General features: G+C 40.9%; 1 protein-coding gene across 1 annotated transcript in view; it reads right to left on the bottom strand.

Moving 5' to 3' along the window:
- SEMA6D (semaphorin 6D) overlaps positions 1–22,620 on the bottom strand; it is a 639,731-nt gene that overhangs the window by 439,535 nt on the left and 177,576 nt on the right. The gene's annotated exons all lie outside the window — the stretch shown is intronic.

Raw genomic sequence — 22,620 nt, 5'->3', positions numbered from 1 at the left:
AGATTATCTGGGAAGTTCAGTGTGATCCCTGAGGTAGAAAGGGACTAAGAAGATTCTCTAGGGAAGACGGCATCTCTCTCCATGGGTGATTGGAAGAAATGTGAAGAGCTAAGACGTAATAGAAAGTTAAAGATTTTTGATCAGATGAATGTGATCTCCAATTCTTGTTCTGTTACTCGGGCACAAACTTTGAGCTTCCAGTTAAACACAACTGTGAAATGGAAATGGAAAGGTCTGGCAATCAATGCAGAGATTTGGTGAGCATTTATTGAACTCCTTACATGCGCCTGAAATGTAGTTCAGTAAGGTTGATTTTCCTGCCTTCTGTTAAAAGGCACAAGCTAGCCAAAGGGTTGTCCAGGTGCGTGAAGTCGGTATTGAGGGGAAGTGAATCAAGGAACCAGGCAAACTTACTTCATTGCCTAACTGCAGTGTTGGGGAGTAAGATTTATGGGATTCTTTCATGCCGAGGAGACTCAAAGCTTTCTGATCAGCAACTGATGAGCTGTCTCCCTGGACCACTGCATGGTCAGCAGCTTGTGGGGTTTGTCAAAGCAGGGGAGCCAGACAGGGAGCTGATGGGCCATGTCTTAAGAAAGGGGTGACTCTTGTAACAGCTTTAGGGTTATGCACAGTGGAACCTAAATACGAAGATGAAATGCTGTGTGCCCCTCTGGAGAGAGATCAGATGGGCTGCTAAATGGATTGTCCTTTCACTATTTTATGTTTGCCCTAAATATCATGTTCAAGTTACACATTAAATGTTCTTATGAAAAGAAAAAGGGAGCAGTAAGCCACAGAAAGCCCTTGGTTTCTCAGAAGTGTCCTCAACTTGTCAAAGCTAAACTGAAACTTTTGACTAGGAGCCAAGGCTTATCTTCAGAAAGGAAAAGGGCTTGCTCCAACATTATTTAATTAAAATGTTAACGAGATACCTATGTTGTCATCTTAAATATAGGGCTTGTAGTATTACTTAATAAGAAAGTCGGTTACATTAATATCTTTCTCTCTCAGAACGGGAAAAGTAGTCATAATGGTGAAATCATGGATTAACAGTTTTCATTTCTAGCAATTCCCTTTAAAACAGCTTGAAGTGTAATCCTGCTGAATACTTTAGAAAAATGTAAATTATCATAAAGCAATAAACAGGAATCAGTTCATATGCCCCATACCAGAAGACAGTGGAGCTTTTGAAAAAGGGATAACTTTGGTGTGAGAAGACAAACCACTTGGAATCCACCTGATTTTCTTCTGATTTCAGTGTTGCGAACACCAAGTTGATTTCTAGGTGACCTGAGATTTGATATCTGCCCAAAGTAGACTAGTTATGTGTAATCCAGTTACAGTAGAATTAAGGAGAAAATCTGGACACTGGCTCTGTGAACTCTGCAATAGTAACGGAAATCTGAAGGAGAGGGGACAAAGAGGAGGCCAAGAGGGAAAGAAAGCTGCAGCAGAAGTATGGGAAGACCCCCCAACAGCCACTGCATGCTTCCCGAGCAGCAGACTCTCCAGCAAGAGAACTGCAGCGTAGATTATCTCAGGTCAAGTTCACACCAACCGATTGCACCAGTACGCTGCTGAATCCTCTTTAAGAGCTGATGAAACTGAAGAGTACAGAGGTTAACTTTAAGGGATAACCCATGCAATTGCATTCTAGACTACATCCCTTTAAACATTACTCTGATGCCTCTACAGGCAAGACAGAATTTCATTTTTCTGACTGGCGCTTACCTGGCTAAGCAGTCAGTATGGAACCCACTTCTTGATAAAAATTTTATCTTAGCCCCCAAACAGTTAGCAAGGGTCTTTCGTCATCTGCCACAACCCGACCTTGTTAAGTGTGTCTTTCTTTACACCCCTCCTTGTCTGCCACAAGTGTCCCCACTGCTTCCAGCTTTAAGGAATCTCTTGCCTCCACAACCAGTGCTCTTTATTAACTTAGGTCTTTACATAAAGATTCCTCTTCCTGGAATCTTTATTCACTCCGTGTCATAATCACGCATCCCTCAATACCAAGGCATAGTGTCATCTCCTCTGTGAAGTCTCCCTGGATCCCTTCTGGCAGAGGTAATCTGTCTCCTCTCTGCTTCCCAGTTGCGTTCTGTGCATGCTTCAGACACGTCTCAGGCCCTTCAGTGCCGATGTCCTGGCTTTCCTTGTCTTTCTCACAGAGTATTTTTGATAGGCAGAGACTGTACTATCCTCTCAGAATTCTTACTGTTATTGAACAGATGACTGCTTTTGTCCCAGTACTACAGACGTATCCAGAGCTGCCACACAGATTCACACTGCACAACTCCAGAGGGTGCCACCTGTGAAAATTACAGCTTGAATGGCTCCCCTGGCATCTCACACTGCAGTCTGTGTACACCCAGACACAACACCTGTTGTCAACAATCAGATATTTAATAAGATAGATGCACAAGGGACAAACAGACTAAGAAATTGTGGCACATGGCGTTGTACATTGTATGTAACTGACACATCAGAGTGACGTGAGTTTGACCTTCTGTCTAAACCATTTCTATCCTTTGTGATTGGTTATATTCCAGTTTGAATACAACTTTAACTGCTGTAAAGAGCTCCCTCAGCTCATAACAGACCCAGGTAATACTCTAAAATCTTGTAAATTAAATACATTCAGAAAGAAAAAAGAAATTGGGTGAATTTTGTTTCTTTTTTTTTAATGGCATAAATGCAATTATGATCTATGTACAAATGACTTAATAATAAAGAAAGAAAGAAAGAATTTAAAATACAAAGATAATATTAATTATTCCAATTTACGAACATGGGATATCTTTTCATTTAATTCTTTCTTTTTCAATTTCTTTCATTAATGTTTTAGAGTTTATCATGCATACATTTTTCAGTTTATTGGCTAAATTTTTCCTACGTATTTTATTCATTTATTTTTTATTTTTTGTTTTATATGGGATTGCTTTTATTTTTATTAATATTCAATCATAGCTGTGTACATTAATGCGATCATGGGGCACCATACACTGGTTTTATAGACCATTTGACATATTTTCATCACACTGGTTAACATAGCCTTCCTGGCATTTTCTTAGTTATTGTATTAAGACAATTATATTCTACATTTACAAAGTTTCACATGTACCCTTGTAAGATGCACCGTAAGTGTAATCCCACCAATCACCCTCCCTCTGCCCACCTCCCCCCTCCCTCCCCTTCCTTACCCCCTTCCCCATATTCTTAGGTTATAGCTTTCATGTGAAAGCCATGAATTAGTTTCATAATAGGGCTGAGTACATTGGATACTTTTTCTTCCATTCTTGAGATACTTAAGATTCTTGAGATACTTGAGATTCTTAAGAAGAATATGTTCCAGCTCCATCCATGTAAACATGAAAGAGGTAAAGTCTCCATCTTTCTTTAAGGCTGCATAATATTTTATGGTGTACATATAGCACAATTTATGTTGAACAGTGCTCAAGCATCAGCAGACTCATTTCATTGTAAATATGTGGAAACTGGACCCAGTCAAGAGATTCGATGAGGACTTTGAAACAAATTGCTATTGGGGAAAGATACTCACAGTCCTCATCTCACAGGGAAGAGTTCTTCGGCTTTGCAGGGGGTTATCCACCTTCAGGAGTCCCTGGGCACAGCTACAGGGCAGGGGCAGGGGCAGGAAAATTATTCACACTTCACCAAACAAAACTCCAAACCCCAGGAAACAGCAAAGTGCGTATGCTAAGCAAGGGAGGAAGCTATCCGAACTGCAAAGCATAAATAAAATCGGCTTTTGGGTTTTAACCTCGCCCGGCCAGGCTGTCATCTCAAGGCCTGATGATCAGCGTGTCGTCCATTCTGCTCAGGTTGGTTCCTAACGAAGGCTGTGTCTGTGGGATGCCCTCTCAGAGCCTTTTAGGCCCCGCCAGGCCAGCTGAAAGGCTAATGATTGGAGGCTGCTTTTAATTTCCTCCCAGCTTCCCTTTTGTTATCTGGCTGCCTGCCATCTCTCAGATGCTTGTACTTGATGGATTCCGTGGAGATAAAGATAAGGGTAATTTCTCGCCTACCATGCTTTTCTTTTGATCTTTTGTGGTTTTATTTTTGCACTTTGGAGTGTGGTGCTCCCACTGGGCAGCCAGATGTGCCCGGATCCTATTGAGATACAGCCCAACGCACACAGACCACAGCGGAGCTGTTCTGAGATGGCCAGAATCATTTATGTCCGGGATCCAGGAAAAGGGGGCAGTGGGAGGGAAGGGGGGAATGAGGGACAGGAAGTGGGTGTGATGCTAAAAGCAGAGAGGACACTGGGGGACGGGCAGCAGGAAGAGACACTGGATGAAGGGGTGGCTGCCTGCTTTCCTCCCGGGGTCAGGAAACGCATTTCAGGAAACCATTCTATGTTGGTTACATAGAAAACAAATGATAGCTACTGTATAAAATCCCACAGGTGCGTGCACAGCTAAATAATGACAATGACCCTGCTCCTTCCCCAGCATCCTGCGTGCTGACCCTGAGTGGGCCCCTGGAGCTAGCCTGTTTGAACTAAAAAATCCCTTCAGACCTTTTTTTCTCTGGTCTCTGATATTTGTCGAATGATTGATTATGAGACAAACAGTCCTGGAGGCCTTGGTCATTTTGAAGCTGCGATAATATAATACAGCTGGGCTCCTGCTGCTCCTGGATTGAGTCACCGCTGGTTTGACCCGCAGCTTCAAAGGCCTGAGAATAAACAGTCCCACACCCACCTACCAGGACTTCTTCTAAAAAGTTTTGTTTCAGAACAAGAAGAACTGCGTGAGGCTCTGATCAACAAGGTGGACAGGCTCCCAGGCAACCTGGCTCCAGACTCGGAAGTAAATGTCTTCATTTTGTCAGCTTCCTGCCCGTTGCCTTTCCCTGGCACAGACTGCCTTTGCCTTTGTCGCCTGCACAGTGACAGAGTCACAGCACTTTCCATTCTCTTTCTACAAATATGTCTGCCACTTGCTTTGTACACTAGGTCCGGATTTGTCACTCAGGGAGGAGGGGGTGGGGCCAGCTTTGAGGTTGCCACCTGTGCTCAGAAGGCCCCACCTTGGGTTTAACATCAATATCTGAAAATTCTTCATACTTTTTGAAAAAGGGACCCAGCATGTTATTTACCTAGTCCAGAATTGGGTTACCTTTTGCATTCAAAAGGCCAACTCAAATTCCTAGACCCCCATCAGGCCCACTTTGTGTTAGCCTTATAATAAATGTTTAATGAATGTTCAGTTTCAAGAGAGTGTTCTGACCACAGTGGCTTAGAGTTTAGACTCTGAGACCAAACAACTCGGTTTCACATTTCAGAATCCACCACTTACTAATTCTGTGATCTTTCATAGGTTACCCCACTGTGCCTCAGATTCTTCAGGTGTAAAACAGAAGAATGGTAATGATAGCTGTCTCCTACAAGTTTTTTTTGAGAGTAATTAACACTTACCAAGTTCATGGAACAGTTTCTGATATATAGTAAGTGAACACTATGTATCAGCTGCTGTTATAATTACTGTTGTTACTACTGTTATCATTGTTTGGAGAACTTTTCTTTCTAATTAAACTCAACCCAGGTATAAAAGGCATCAGTATCCAGAAAGTTTGCTACAAAAGTCAGACCAGTTCAGCAGGCTCTGGGGTTCGGGGTTTGGTCTTTGTCTTGAGAGAGCCTACACTTTTCCCCAAGAACAAATGAGCAGCCTGAGGTTATTGCCTCTGGAAGATCCCACTGGCCCTAGTTGGAGGAATCCAGCCTCTCAATCGGCCAATCCCCCAGTAACAAGAAAATGAGTGAGTTCTAAAGGCAGAATTCAGAGGCTTGCAGCTGCCTCCTCCCCACCCTTCCCTGCACCAGCCACCACTGTGCGGGCTTCATTATGGCTGGCCGCAGCCACTGGTCTCCTCTCCAACCGGTGGTTAGGAGGCTCCAGAGAGGGCAGTTGGCTTTGTCCCCACTGATTACTGTGATCTCCAAGAAGCTCAGAGCCTAGAGCAAATTTCTTTGGGGCTGGCAAGTCCACATAAGAGCCCTCCAAGAGTCCAGACAGCAGGCATCACTCACAGTGTGAGACAGGGACACAGAGAGCCTGGGGATTAAAGCCATCCTGGCAAGGGGTCGGTCTACTGCTTAGTCTGCCTGAGGCTGAGCGCCAGTGTCATGAACAAGGATTTTCCTGCCTTGGAAACAAAGAGTTCTGCTTCCTGCTATGGAATCATAAGGCACTTTAATTATTCTGTACCCTATTAGCATAGTATGTATCCACTCCTCTCCCAGACTGGTCTAGTTATCCTAACAGAGCTTCCTGTGTGTCTGTTTCCCCATGATGATTTCCACTTGACCATGTGGCCAGCTGGGCCCCGGCCTCCCTTCCTCTTTCTTTCTTTATTCCACTCATTCCCCCCAACCCATCCTCCAGCTTCTATGGGAGTCAGCTGTGACATTTCTCCTTGCCAATGAAGGCAGTTCACTTGATTTTCAATAATTTACACAAGGTGACCACAGAAATCAGTATTTTGTAATAAAAGGAGAACACATTTATGAAGCCTAATTTACTCTAACAAGCTCATTTTTGTTTTAATGTTTTTAAATCTTGGTAATTCTATTAAATTGGAAGTCTTCAAAGAGTGTTGCAAGGATAATTACACAGTTCAGTTTGTTTCCTAGCCCAACCTTCATGCAGAAATCAGAAATTGTGGAGTAACACAGGGGAACTGTCGAAACTTTCTACAAAGGTAGCAGTGATGTCAGAGAGAGGAGGAGGCAGAGGGTTAAGAGAGGCACAGGGCTTCCCCACAGAAGCACATTCAAGCCAGGCATGTTGGCTCCACTCGTTCATTTGTCCCTCACATGTGCACTGAGGGACATCCATCCATCCATCCTATCCTGTCCATCCAGCCATCCCATCACGGGGCACAGCAGGGACAGGCAGTCTACATCCCTGCCGTTCCGGAGCTTCCAGTCTAGCTGGGAGGTGACCAGTAGTCCTTATGGAAGCTTACACTGAACAGGGCAGTTTCCATTTTATAAAGAGCAATTAAAACTCGTCATGAAGTACAGGATTCATAGGGATCATTGTCAGTACTGAAATTTGTACCCTAAACTTCTGATTTCTCCTTTAAAGCTATTTTCCTCCTCTCGGTGTAATCGGTGGCCTACCATGGGCCATGAACTTCCCATGGCTGGGGTCCCTTCCTGGGAGACATTTTGCACATTTTGACTGAATGAGGGGTGACTGGTCAGGGGACTGTCGCAGAAAGAGAGGGGGTGTCTCTCTCCATATGGCCAGATCGTGAGATGCAGAGTGGGGAGTGTGGAACTGGCATGGCCCAGGCTTCTGAGATGCAAGACAGGAAGGAGGCAAAGAAGCCCCCGAGGAAGAGGAAAAGAAGACAGGAACTGGGAAAGTGCCCAGTAGCTACTACCCCGTTTTCCCGAAAATAAGACAGTGTCTTGTTTTAAGGTGTGCTCCCAAAGATGTGCTAGGTCTTATTTTCAGGGGACGTCTTATCTTTCCTGTAAGTAGGTCTTATTTTTGGAGGATGTCTTACTTTCGGGGAAACAGGGTAGCCACATCCTGTGTGCTGTTCTGCACAGATGCTTTCAGTGAATCCTCATGCAAACCCTACAGGGTTTTGCCAGTTTTTCCTCATGGGACCACCATTAGCCAAGAGACAAAGCTGGACCCAAATCCAGGCCAGCTGGTTTCAAATAAATATGTGGATATATACTTCAAATGTCTTTTTTTTCCTACTGCACTCACTGATAAAATGTGCCCAGTACACAGGTCACTACAACAGTTTTGAGACAGACTGTGTTATGGTCCCTTATTTCACCTCCATGAAACACAGCTAACAGCGTCCTTTTTGATTCACTCTGCAGGTTTCAACTTGCTCAACTGCTCTGTGTTGCTGGGAGGGCTTTGTTTCCATCCCCGCAGATTTTATGTTCCTGGAGTTTTTTATATCTCAAATCTTTTGTAATGACCCATGTACATGGTTTCCCATGATTACTGTTTCTTTATAGTTTTACATTTTATTTTACTTTCTTTTATATTCACTTTATTTTCTGACTATTTTCTAGATATGCTTAAAGACTTCTTAACACTTAAAAAATCAGTGGAGGCAGTTTACTGAAACATTTATAGAAACGTTTACTGTGTTGCCATATGAGCAGAATGAATTCCTTTTAATGTTTTCCTCTCTGTAAATCTGCTTTTCACAGGTTGAGTTTTTCTAAAACTTGTTCTCTCTCAGCACCTGATTAATTTTCTTGCCTTTTACCTGTAGTCTCAAGCAGCAGTATCCAAACCCATGCGGTCCAATATGGTGGCCATTAATCATACATGGTTAGTGAGCACTTAAAACATGGCCCATGTGACTGCCAGCTGAATTTTAAATTTTGCTCATTTTTTAATTTAGGTGTGCACAGTCACACTGTGGCTAATGGCTAACACACTGGATAGCACAGGTCTGCAGGTTTCTGTCAACGTAAGCTGCTCACATAGACCTACGCGTGTCTGCTAAGCTCAACATGTACTGGGGGGACCCTGAAGAATGCTGCACTCTGATACAAAAGCACAAATGTCAGAAGCAATCTGGGATAACAGCTTCAGGAATATCCAAACATCATTAGTGGACTTAAGGATTCACTCAGTGTTAGCATGTCTCCCCTCTGAGCAGGATGCTCTCGCCTGATATGGCTAGCCATGGCACATTCTCTTACAGCCAGAATGAACATCCTGCAAAATGTATGCTCTTGGTTAGAAGGCTAGGTAGGGAAAAAGAAGTTCTCAGCCTGAAGGACCACGTCTAATACAAAGCCCTTCTGAAATCTCCTTGGAGCTGAAGTCACACCAAGCATGGGCTGTGGATGTGAATGCTCCGGTACTGTTCTACTGTCTTTTACCCCCACCACATTAGAATCTCCATCAGCTGATCCAAACAGCATGGAATTGGCACAAAAACAGAGACATAGGCATCTGGAACCAAACAGAAAACCATGAGATGAAACTAATATCTTTGATAAACCAAACAAGAACATACACTGGCGGGGGGAACCCTACCCAATAAATGGTGCTGGGAGAACTGGATATCCACAGGTAAAACCCTGAAACTAAACCTGCACCTTTCTCCACTCACGAAAATTGATTCAATCTTGACCAAAGATTTAAAGCTAAGGCATGAAAAAATAAAAATCCTCAAAAAAAGTGTGGGGAAAACACCTGAAGTTATCAGCCTCGGGAAAGACTTTAAGAAGAAGACTTCAGTGGCAACTGTAACAACAAAAATAAACAAATGAGACTTAATTAAACTGAATAGCTTCTGTATAGCTAAGGAGACAACAACCAAAACAGACAACCATCAGAATGGGAAAAGATACCTGCGTATTATGAATCGGACAAAAGCTTGATAATTAGGATCTACAGAGAACTCAAATTAATCAACAAAAAAGAGTAAACAATCTCATATATCGTTGGGCAAGAGAGATGAATAGAACCATCTCTAAAGAAAATAGATGAATGGCTAACATATGAAAAAATGCTCATAATCCCTAATTATCAGAGAAATGCCAATCAAAAACACCCTGAGATATTACCTAATGCCAGTGAGAGTAGTCTACATCACAAAGTCTCAAAACTCAAAACAGATGTTGGTGTGGATGTGGAGAGAAGGGAACACTTTTACCCTGCTCGTGGGACTGCAAACTACTACAACCTTTTTGGAAAGAAGTACGGAGAACCCTCAAAGAACTCAAACTAGACCTCCCATTTGCTCTTGCAATCCCATTACTGGGATCTTTTTTTTTCCAGAAGAAAAAAAATCCTTTTATCATAAGGACATTTGCACTAGACTGTTTATCGCAGGTCAATTTACAATTGTCAAATTTTGGAAACAACCTAAATGCCCACCAATCCAGGAAAGGACTAACTGTGGTATATGTATACTGTGGAATGCTATTCAGACATTAAAAGAGATGGAGACTTTGCATCCTTTGTATTAACCTGGATGGAGGAATGATCCATCCAGGTGGAGGTGGAATGCATTGTTCTTAGTAAAGCGTCACAAGAATGGAGAAGCAAGAATCCAATGTACTGAATTCTGATATGAGGACAATTGATGACCTAGTATATGGTGGGGGATAGGGGAATGGGGGTGGGGGGAGGAAAAGAAGAAGGGGAGTGAGGGCTCATGGTGTGTGACACGCCTCTTGGCGGTGGGACGCAATTATAAGAGAGAATTTATCTAACAAATACAATCAGTAAAATCTAGTTCTTTCTACCCTCAATGAATCCCTAACAATAAAACAAAACCTCCACCAGTGCTATTTCCCCTCACCCTTAGCTCTATTTGATCTCTTAACACCTACACAAAGTTTCACAGTATTCCTAGTAAAGTTGTCACAAGACTGAAGCTAACTTTGAAAAAGCATCTCTGAATGAAAAGCCATTATAAACTGGTGAAAATGTGAGGAACATTTTTTTTCTTTCTTTTTTTCTCCATTTTCAATTACCATTTGTTTCCTTTTTCTTTCTCTTTTCTCCACGCTCATTCTATCAATAAAATTAGTAAGTACTAATCTTTGGAGAGACTGTTTTAATTGTTCTAAACTAAGAATTTGAGTTTTTAAGGTAACATTCAAGTGCTTGCAATAGATCATATATTCTGTCTTTTTTTTTTTTTTTTTGGCCGGGGCTGGGTTTGAACCCGCCACCTCCGGCATATGGGACCGGCGCCCTATTCCTTGAGCCACAGGCACGGCCCTATTCTGTCTTCTAATTGCATATAGTCTTTGTTGCAGAACCTTAAATCTTCATTCTGACTCAGCATCATTCCTAACAAGCAGAGGAGGGAGAAATCCCCTCTCCATCTCTCCACACTTTCCTATTCCCAGGAAAATATCAATTGCCACCATGAGCCAGGAATTGTTCTGAGAGATACACGTGTATTAAGTCATTTAATCCTCAAAACAGCCCTGATTAAATCATTATTATAGATAAGAAAATGAAGTACAGATAGACTAACGAGCTTGACTATTCAATAAATACCAATGAATATACATATATATAGATTTGCGTCTACATGTATGTATATACAGATACGTATCTCACTCTGCTAGGTGCCATAAGAAATACAGTTCTTATGCTTAAGACATTTTGAGTCCAGAAAAGGGAGAACTGTATCTGGATGTCTAAGATTCAAGGGGATGACATAATCAATTCCATAAAAGATCTTACAGCTCATTGAATATGATCAGGAAGAACTAAAACTGTTCTCAGTGGCAGTGTGAAAAGTCAGGCTTCCTGGAAGCCCCCAAAGTTTACATTTAAGGTGAACACCAAAGGAATGAGGTTCTACTGCCCAGAGACAGACACCCAAAATGTATGTTTAAAAATTGAAAATCATCTCATAAAATAGTAGAGTGTTCTTGTGTATGAAACAGCTGCAGCCCTGCTGCCCAAGTCAGGGCTCCCATCCCTGAGTACACACAGAGCCTTCCTCTGGGACTGAAGCAGCCCAGACCTCCACCCACGTGGGTGTGGAAAGAGCCTCATTAGTACAGCACCACTTCTGCCCCATGGAACAAATTACAGCCAGGTGGGCTCCTACTCATTTCAGAAACCAGGAAAGTAGAACACATAAAGATGATCCTTTCAGCAGATGGCTCAGAAGGCTTTTGAAAGATCAAGGAGTCGTGTTTCCCGTCATCCCAGTTTATTCCTCTACCTCCTCTCTAGCGACCATGGTAAGTTCCCATGCTTAGAAGGACATCGTCACTCAGAAGCAATTGCAGGAGAAGACTAAATCTTTAGTCTGTCATTTTATTACTGAGAAAAATTCCCTATAAATAAACTTGGGAAGGCCCCTAAACTCCTGTTATGAAGTAGGTTACAAACAAAAAAAGCCAAGTGATAAACAGTGGTTCTGATGGTACCCATAGCTGGTCTTCCATGAGTCACAGCGATCACTCCCCAGAGGAAAGTAGCTGCTATCCATCCAGGGACATTAGCATCATTTAATTCAAAGACTTGGGGAGGCTTCCATTCACCTGTAGCACCCACACAATCTTTGGAGAAGCACATGAAGAGTCTGGAGGACAGCATCACATGTCTTCAGGGAAAACTCAAAGCCCTGGTCTAGAGTATGGGGGGCTCTGGGAAATGATTTTTTAAAAATATCAGAAGGCTATGGAAATATGGACATTTTTCAAAATTGGGTTTAAATATATTTAGTAAATTTGAAACATATTAGCAAACATTGTTATGATATGCCTATCTATTAAGGATAATTGTGGAGAGGATTCCCCACCCAAATGGCCTGTTTGGGGTGGAGAAGCTGATGCATGTCATCGCTAGAAGGGTGAAAGGGATTCAGTCTCTGACTTTACTTGTTACTTTGTAAACACAGTAGATGGCTGCATACATATTCAAACATTTCTCAGGCTCCTCCAGAGACAGATTTCACTTGGCATCTTCTCTCTTGTTATTTTCTGTTTTGTTTTGTTGTGTTTTGTTTGGAGTATTTTACCAAAATTTCATGCACAGTTCCCTTTTATGTAAGTGTTAAAATGTGTTCACAATCCAAATAGGAAGGATTTGAAAATTAACCCCCCCATTCGGGTAGTTTACCTGACTATAAACAACTGAGATTTTTCCCTATTCTCATTCATGCATAGAATACAATACAATGGTTTGGGGCTGTGTTATAAATGATCACTGGGCTGAGAGTCGGGGGAGTTGGGTCCACCAGCATGATGTGGGGCCCTTAGGAGAGATTCATGAGAGGGGAGATGAAGACGGAGATGGGGGGTCAAATGAACGCGGGGACAGACCTGACAGAAGATCTTTCTGAAAAATGAATGCCTTACCCATGCGGCTGCACTTGAATTTTAACGGGAAACTTAGTTCAGTTGTTCTTTATCCTTCTGTGAAATAAGAGGACGAAGGCACCGTCCAGCTCACATCCCATGACACGCACCTTGGTAAAGCATTTTTCTCCTCCCTTCTTTATTTATATAGGGCTGTTTTAAATTCCTCCTCTTCATCTTCCCACAGCATGCACCTTCATGCACAGATCTTCAAATCTTGGCTCAAAATTGTCTGATTCTCCCAGAATTAATTGTGTCCTCATCCGTGCTCCTATGTGCCTTCTGAAGCACTTCTCGTGTTGTAAAATGCTCGTGGCCTAACTCACTCCGCCTTTCAGACTTCGAGTTCTGTTCTTCCTTCTGCAGAGCAGCAGTAGAAACCTCATAAGTACTTATTGTTACTTGTTCCTTCTGCTTTAAGGATGATCCTCCCTAAGGGATTTAGGTTTATTTTCTCTCTTGCCACCTTTCCCCCCCTTCTCTGCTGGTCTCTCTTAAATCAACATTTGTAAACGGTGAGGAGAAGGAAAAAGAAAAAAAAAAATGAAAGAGAAGAACCAAAAGACGGAGGTATGATTATAATAGGAATAACCAAATAACCCAGGCTTGAGGAGGCTGCCAATTCTCATCAGTCCTCAGAATTTCCCTTGGGGTTAGACTGTCTCCGTCCAAGCTCTAAAATTCTAAGGTTTTCCTTCACCCACGATGGTATCCAGTGTAGAATGTCGTGTTTAGAAATACTGTAAACAGAGACTTGGAAGAGCAATTTAAGACAGAAAAATGTTGCCCCTGAAATTGTTTTTGTGATTATAATCTTTGCTTTGGGAAAACACAGCCTTCTAATTTGCATGTCCTTCTAGCCCAAAGGTCTGATACACTCTGATCTGCAATATAAATCACAAGGAAAGGCTGCTAGATTTAAGAGAGCAGTTCTCTAACTCTGCAGTCAAGTGTATTGCCTTTTTTTTCTTCCCAGAGGTGGTTTAAAAGCTATTTAAGCAGGGGAGCATAGTCCTGAAAGGAAAAGCAAATGGAAAGGAGGGTTTCAGGGTACAGCAAAACTGCGGAGTTAGAGCAGACATCTGCTATCTCAAAAACGACTGCAATGATGAATGTATTTCTGAATCTCTCTCTCTCTCATACACACACACACACACACGCACACCCTTTATTCTGATAATTATCTAATCTGAATTATTTTCCCTGCCTCTGATTTTTGATTTATGAATATCTAAGCTTAGGCAACATCATTTACAAACAAAACATGAAGCTTTTCATTTGTATCTAGAAGTAAAAGGAGAACAAGCTACAAGACAAAATTTTGGAGGAGGTAAAGTTATCAGCATCTACTATTTTCTTACAAATTTAATTATGGTAGAACCCTAGTCGACCATCTCCCTGCATAGAACACCTCCTTAATTTTTGAAAACCAGACATGCACCCCATGTACCTGCCAGTACCGGAGGCCTAGCTCTGTATGCCGACCACCACCATATGCTGACCCGTTTGTCACAGCCCCACGGGTGGTCAATTTACAGACATTCAACTATATTTTTGTTTCAGCCCTTTAGCATCTTCCCCCTCCTGTCTGTACTTAACTGAGTGGCACTTGGGTTTTTGGAATCCTTCATTCAGCACCCCTCGCCTTCTTCCCTACTTCCCTCTCCAGTTCTCTCGGTCTGTCCCTCTGCCCGCCTAGAAGCTGAACATCCAGTGAGACCCCTGAAGAGCCTAGTCTCAGAATGCAGAACCTGGGTACACAAGATTACAGTGTGATGCCCCAGCTGGAAAAAGCACAGCTTTTCCATCTTTAATGGCATATGTAAATATTTCTTTCTGGTCTTTAAGAATCTTCTCTTAAATTGGTTTAAAATAATACGTAGAATATCTGATGAATTCATTAGAACAATTTCACAAATCTTTGAATGTTTTTGTCCCTCAGGGCTGGGCACACGCATTTTAGACAGCTTAAGGCTATTAAATAAACTCACTTTGTCCCCCTTTTTTCTTCTTTCTGCATTTATGTGCCAGTAATAGAGACACAATATGGGTGCAAGGCCTTTGTTGACCACAGAATCTCTCCTCTGCAGAAAGGCAAGCAGCCATTCTAACTACAGCATGACGTGCCTATTCACTGTGGGCTCCGTCCACCCCACGCACCCTAACCTCCTCTTCACTAAATGGGAGACATGGAAAACTTCAGGGAAAAGGACATATTCTGGCTCAATAATAAATCCCAACTTGCCTTTCCTTTGTCAAAAACAGAAGATTCTTCTAATCTTAAATTTTAACCTCAGAATGATTGAGGAGTGATGGCCGAGGAGATCTATTAAGCCATGGGAATCATTAGCTATGATTTATAAAACTTAAACACAAAATGTAAAATTAAAAACAGTGGAAAAAATATAGACCAGTCAATGAGCAGTCCTAAAAACACCCTTTCCCCGCTCCCTTCTTTCTTTTTTTTTTTTTTAATTAAATCATAGCTGTGTACATTGATATATTCATGGGGCATCATTCACTAGCTTCACAAACCGTTTGCCAAGTTTCACATATACCCTTGTAAGATGCGCCGCTGGTGTAATCCCACCAATCCCCTTCCCTCTACCCACCTCCCCCCTCCCTCCCCTCCCTTTCCCCCTTCCCCCTATTCTTAGGTTGTAACTGGGTTATAGCTTTCATGTGAAAACCCTAAATTAGTTTCATAGTAGGGCTGAGTACATTGGGTACTTTTTCTTCCATTCTTGAGATACTTTACTAAGAAGATTAATAAATTGTGCTATATGTACACCATGGAATATTATGCAGCCTTAAAGAAAGATGGAGACTTTACCTCTTTCATGTTTACATGAATGGAGCTGGAACATATTCTTCTTAGTAAAACGCTCCCTTCTTTCTTTACATGGAGGACTAAAGGAACTGAGAATGCTTCCCTTTGAAAAGAAAATTGCAGGACAGCATGGAGTGTGGGTACAAGAAACCTCAGCTGTCTTTGAATAGCGAGACTATTTCAAGGGGAAAGAGGAAACAGGTTTGCTCTACATGCTCTTAAGAATAACCAGGACCACTGGGTTGACTAGATGTTGAGAATGTTAACCATGTTGGAATGTGGTGCATATAGTCAGATTATCCAATGATAGGAAGGAACTTCTTAGTGGAAGACAAGATAAAGTTTAAAGCTTCTGAGTTCTTCATCATATGTTCAATAAATAGCAGGTAATTCATTTCTGAGTCTTGTTCTTCCTACAGGGACCTAATGGTACAAAGGAGGAAGAATTGGATCGGGAATTGGGAGTCCTTGTTTTGTCACTTAATGGCTATATGATATTGAGGAAATGAACTAAAACATTTAAACTTCAGTTTTCTCATCTTCAAAATGAGAGATTTGAATATGCTTATTTCTATAGTCCTCCCAGCTCTCATATTAAATAGTATCTTACTGTTATTTCTTTACACTTTACTTGTCGGTTATGAACTGGTGAGATGTTGAGGGGTCATGCAGACACAACTTGGGGGTACTATTTGAATGTACCTCTCTCAGATTTTATTCTTTCCATACAGATTGTCATAAAACTATTACCCTGATATAGTTCAGTGAAAGCCCCACTGGTAACAAGAGGTGCTTGAGGACATCAGTCAACTTGTATCCTGCAAATGGTACAGAAAAATGTGTGTGAGGAGAAGTTATAAGTAGCATGGAGGGCAAAATGTGTTATACCCAACTAGGTTCAGAGCCTTTGGGTTTTACTGAGGATACATTCTGCCGTGTGCTGCTCAAAGTAAAATAGAGAACCAAGAAAAAGATTCCGGCTCTACAGGCTTTTGCAGGACGAAAGACAAGGGTTTCGTAACACAGTAGTATTTTTTTTTTCCTAGAACTGAGGAGCCACAAGTCTAAATATTGGCCAATGCTCTACCAGTGCTATAAAATCTCAAATATTGCTCTATCTTTATCCCCAAACTCTCATGAATTCACCTCATTTTTGCACCATCCCCACTGCCAATGTACATACCTGCATCAAACCACTCAGAAAACATTTCAATAAAGACAGTATGAGAAGAGTAGAAAGATGGGCCAGTACAGTTAAATTTAAAGGAAGAGTATATGTGGTTCTATAATCTACCCTGAGCTCAAGAGATTCATATACTCCCTCAAGAGATACTGAGTAGACATTTTGTGATACTGAAATTAATATACTCCCTCAAGTAGAAGAGTAAGAATTGGAGTCACTTGAATCATGAACACCGTCCACCTCTCTGCTGAAAGCCATCATGACATTTGATGGGGAAAATATTTTTCCCTCTGCTCTTAAATCAAGAAAAGGTATCGCCTCAAAATAGGGTTCTTGAAAAAAGTATCAGCACATCAAAGGCCATGGAATGATGCCTAGACAGTAAATATTACCTTAGAAACCAAAAATAAATATATATACATGTGTATGTATACATACATATATACATATATATATATATGGGGAAGAAGGGAAGAGCTTATCAGCGATTTAAGAATTCCATAAGGGGAAGAAAAACTAAATATTTTCGATGCTGATTTCTTGCGAAACATATTTTCTAAATCTTAAAACTTAAGATACAGCCTTCATTATTGTATGCATATCCTTTGTCTGAGTTAATGCTCTCAATTAAAAAAAGGAAAAGATTCTTCATGCAGCAGTCTTGATCACTTTATCCAATATTTTACACAAATGGTACAGACTTGCCTTCATTATTGTCTTTGGGCAAAGGACAGTTCATCCGATCTTTCCCACCAGATGTTTATTCTCTACCATTTTCAGGCAAGTCCCTAGTTGCCGTGGTGGACTTGAGAATGAGATTCATATACTCCCTCAAGCTGGGTACATCAAATAATAAAATTTAGAATAATACAATAAGGGTGACAAGAGTGGTATAACCTGTCATTGAAGCTCAGAAGATGAAGAGATGAGTCCTTCTGGAGCACATCAGAATTCTGCAGGGAGAAGGTAACGTACTCCCTCAGTTGGAATATGCTCAGTGGGAAGGGCACACGAAACATATCAAGGTAAAAGCACAGGGTGTGCACCTCCTTGTTAGAAGGACAGGGTGCAGGCAGAAGTGGGAGCAAAAGCACGATCTACCATGAATGCCAAGAAAAAGAATTTCATTTTTATTTTGTTAGCTCTAGGAAACACTTGAATTTGTTCATTATGGTCAGGGGTATCCTAAATGAGATGTAGATCTAAGGTCTCCATTACAAAAACAGAGCATCTAACTCTGAAGGAAGTTTCAGTATAATTCACCATCATAAAACTCAGTATCTTGGCCGGGTACAGTGACTCACACCTATAATCCCAGCACTCTGGGAGGTCAAGGCAGGTAGATCGATCGCTTGAACTCAGGAGTTTGAGACCATCCTGAGCAAGAGCAAGACCTCACCTCTAAAAATTACCTGGGCACCGTGGCAATTGGAGCCACAGCTACTTGAGAGGCTGAGGCAAGAGGATCACTTGAGCCCAAGTGTTTGAGGTTGCTGTGAGCTGCGATGCCATAGCACTCTACTGAGGATACCAAAGTAACACTCTCACAAAACAAAACAAAAACCCGGCATCTTTTGTGATACTTGAAAAGGTTAAACATTCATTGTTGAATGAATTTTTTTCTGTGTATATCTCTCCGTGTGTGTGTGTATATACACATATGTGCATACACAAACATACGTGTCTCTAGAAAATAAAAATAGTAAATAAAGACCTTAAGAGTACCACTCATGATATCTGTATAATGTTACACATTTATATAGAGAATTGCCAGTTAGGATGCCGATGTCCCAGTATCCAAACAATATATATCCAACAACCATTTCATAAAATTAGGTCAGCCTGGTTGTGTCTTTAGTGATGCTAAGTACACAGGGGAAGGAGGCAACCACAAGAAACCTTTTTGAGTGACTGGGTCTTTGATGCAACATATCCAATATTGAGAACATACTTAATGTTCAGGAAGTTTTTCAATTAAGCCCTCAATGATATAATCAAAAACTGTCACTCAACTAAAGGCTTCATCCCCATCTCTGTTTATCTCATGAATAGAAAGTAGCTAAAAGAATTCTAACTTACTCTCCAAGATACCATTGGGGATGGGCTTAGGAAGACCCAGTGAAATGATCCTGCATGGAAGGTTCTTCACCCATTCAGGGTGAGCCACTCACAGGTCATAATCCTGGACTACATGCCGTCCTTCTGATGGGACATGTCCTTTCTGCCTCAGCCTGAGGACATGAAGGTGAAAACAGCAGTATGTATCTAAGGCTGCTATTCTCTTGGGTTTTTATAGCAGGGTAGTAAAGATAAGACAGCCTGTTAAGGATGAAAAGGTTATTAGTCTCTAGATAAGACATCTTATCTTCAACACCTTTCCCTACTTTAATGAGAAGCTTCTGACAATTCAGTGACAAGCACCTGGAGGACGATCAGTCAGTCACCCCATCCCTCTGCTTGGTATATTACAAATGCAAATAAATAGGGTATAAAGTATTTATAATAAAAGGAAATGTTATGACTCACTTTGTATTAATTATAGGAATGTTATTACTATTAGTTATTGTCTCATTAGTGTTAATTTTTCTTTCTGTCAAGCACAATTTCTTCAGTTTCCATGGGAAACAGACCTCTAGCCTCCATGTTGATGGGTATCATACCAAGAGCATGAAAGCTTACAGGTGTTTACTCCTTCCGTCACTCTTCTTACTTATTTTCAGATCTACTGGATAATGGATTTTAAAGTCCTGTTTTCATTTTTTCTTTTAGAACACATCATTTCTGTTGGCCAAAGCTATATTTTTCATTTTATTTGGATAACAGTTAAACATAGTACTTTCCTGTCTGGAAAAAAAAAAAAAAAAAAAAAAACCCTTCCATGTCAGAGCTATAAAAGAATATATGAAAGGTTCTAAATTTTTCACTTGCCTACCAGATACTTTAAAACACCCTTACTTTTGGACTGGGCACTGGGTTGAGTCCTGTTTAGAACACCAGGAAAATCAAAAACAAATTTAGCCTTCAAGAAACAACAAGTTTAGCAATCCAGGTCACAGACAATGACACAACAAACTGGAAAGTGGTAGGTGACACAGAAAAGGAGGCACAGCTATGAGGGACAGTATATTTGCCAGGGACACAGCCCCAAACCAGCCATCTAAACAGGGAAGATTCTTCTTCCCTCTTTAAGAATTACTTGTTCTGGCTGGGTGCCCCTAAATTAAAAAAAAAAAAAGAATTACTTGTTCTACAAACTAGGAATAATAACAGCACCTACCTTATAAGGTTATTTTGTAGATTGAATCAGATAATAAACATGAGAAACTTTTCATATTATAGAACATATGTTTAATATTTACCATTATTTTATACTAAAGTGCTCATCATAGTGCCATATTAACCTTTAAAGTGGGCAGAAGTTTTAATTAGTAATAGTAATAATAATATTTCTCTACCTCTCTAGATACATATGGTGGAAGAGAAAGAGAGAGAAAGAGAGAGCGTTTAAGTTATGTCACTCTTAGGAATGAAGGAATTCTTCTAGAATTTTAACATTTTAGTTGAACATTTAAGGGTAGATAAGATATAAACACATGGAAATGGGTGGAAAGAATATTTTATTTAGGAAGAAAAAGATACAATGAGAGACAGGACCAAGAAAGCATCAGGTACCCAGAGGGGACTGGACAGCTTGAGAGATGGATGGGGTATTTGAAGAGAATTCTAACATCTATCCAACAGAAAAATCTGACCTTGATTTTGACTATGATTCTACGGCAAATGTAGAATACTTCAGGAGTTTTGGTGCTGAAAGTTAGCATATAAGCAAAACAGCAGCAGTAATGGATATGTTATGGTTCCCTACCTCCTAATAGGTACAGGAAATCTTATAAACAGAATGGTCTGGTCTGATGAGGTAAGATAAAGAAGCCACTCATGGTGCCATTTAGAAAGAAATTGTGCTTGATGAAAATAGCCACAACATCTCTCGTAAGCTCAATAGCCAAAACTAGAACACTTACAGTTCGTTTTAAAATACTAGTCCAACCATTTTAGGTATTTTAATAGAAATATAAATAATGCTTTACTATTATTAATAATAAAGGTGAGCATAAGCTTTTGCATTAGAAACATTCGGATTTTGTCTTCTCCCCACCCGCACCTTCCCTTTTTCTGAAAAAGACCCAGAAAAGCAAACACTGAAAGTTGTGTTTACGTGGAAAGGCCAGGTCTGTGGAGCTAGCAGGTGGAAAGGGACAATGGCTCGATTCAGAACGTCTGCAGTTTGCTGCTGTTACTTGAAACACAGTGAACGTGTGAAAATAAGCCCTGCTGACAAAATACTTTGAATATCAAACCTCAAAGATACGCAAACATTTAAATCCATGTTCAAGTTACTGTTTGTAATTCAGTTTTCTAACATTTATTTTTATGTGCTATGTGTAAGATACAAGGCCAGTGTCGGGAAGCCCATGATATTTATTCACTTAGCTTCTGCCTAATTATTGCTGTGGATTAGAAGTCCGGAGCAGATTTTATACAATCTCTGGATATTGTTTTTCATTTCCAACCTATGAAATTCTATGACGTTTTAATCAAGGTCAGTGCAATCAGAAACTCGATTAAGGAACACGACTGGGTTATAATGAAAACACTCTTAGAGGATCACGTACAGATACAAACACACACTTGCATTTTCCTAGAGACGTTGGTAAAACAAACCTTGTATTCTACTGATTTCTAAAATGAGTAACTTGCTCTGAAGCTGCCATAAAGTCGCTCTCCATAATAGACCCCACTTAGTTAATTTGCTGTTGTTGTATTATAGCTGTTGTGGTTGTGCACCACACAGTCCCGGCGTGAAACCTTCATTTCATCTTCCACGGATGAGGAGTTTATCTCCACGTAGTGATAATCAAGATTAAGCCAGTATTTTATCCTTGAATATATTCAACAACATTAGCATTGAGACCAAATTCCAATTTACTCCAGGCAGTTACCAAAATCTGCTTTTATATTAGGCCTTATCTCTAGATCCATATTTTTTTATAATGATCTCAATTCCACTTTCTTTCCTGCATCTTTTGGTAATAGCAGTGTCTGCTTAAATGCAGTTAAAATTCATTGTAGCACCTTATTTATACTACAGCCCCACATGATAATCATCTATGAAAAAAGCATTCACATTTTAAAACAATCAGACAAAGGCCCTTGAGCGGCAGAACCACTAAATAATATTCTGCTGTCTTTATATGCAAAACATCTTGGCACGGTGCTAGGGTGTTGGGGCCCAATCCTGTGAATGTCTCTTCTCTGGGCTTAACCAGATGCACCAACATGCCCTGTAGAGTCATGAAGGGTGAACAAACAAATAAAAGCTCCCGTGCCTCATAGAGATGTTAGCCTGCACCTGCAAAATTTCACATAACATCCTCTGATGATGAAATAAAATCAAATCCACAAAAAGTGCCTTCAGCTTTTCAGAAGAAAGTAGTTATCAATATTCCTGGCAGTATTGCTCCTAATGAATATGATTCCCTTCTGTGCGGGAGAATCAGGCTTAGACAAATGACTAGGGCTGAGCCACTCTGTGTTTATACCATGGAGAGAAAAATGGAGAGCAATTTCTTCACTTAGGTCTGCTCTGGAAGAGCAGGGGAGCCGGGAGCTTGGGAAATGCTTCTGCCATTAGATGCCTTGGTCCTTTCCCCCAGTTCTCCTATGCCATATCCTTGAGGA

The sequence above is a fragment of the Nycticebus coucang genome, chromosome 6 (genome assembly GCF_027406575.1).
Source record: "Nycticebus coucang isolate mNycCou1 chromosome 6, mNycCou1.pri, whole genome shotgun sequence".
NCBI lineage: Eukaryota > Metazoa > Chordata > Mammalia > Primates > Lorisidae > Nycticebus > Nycticebus coucang.
This window is presented reverse-complemented; position numbering and strand designations above follow the sequence as displayed.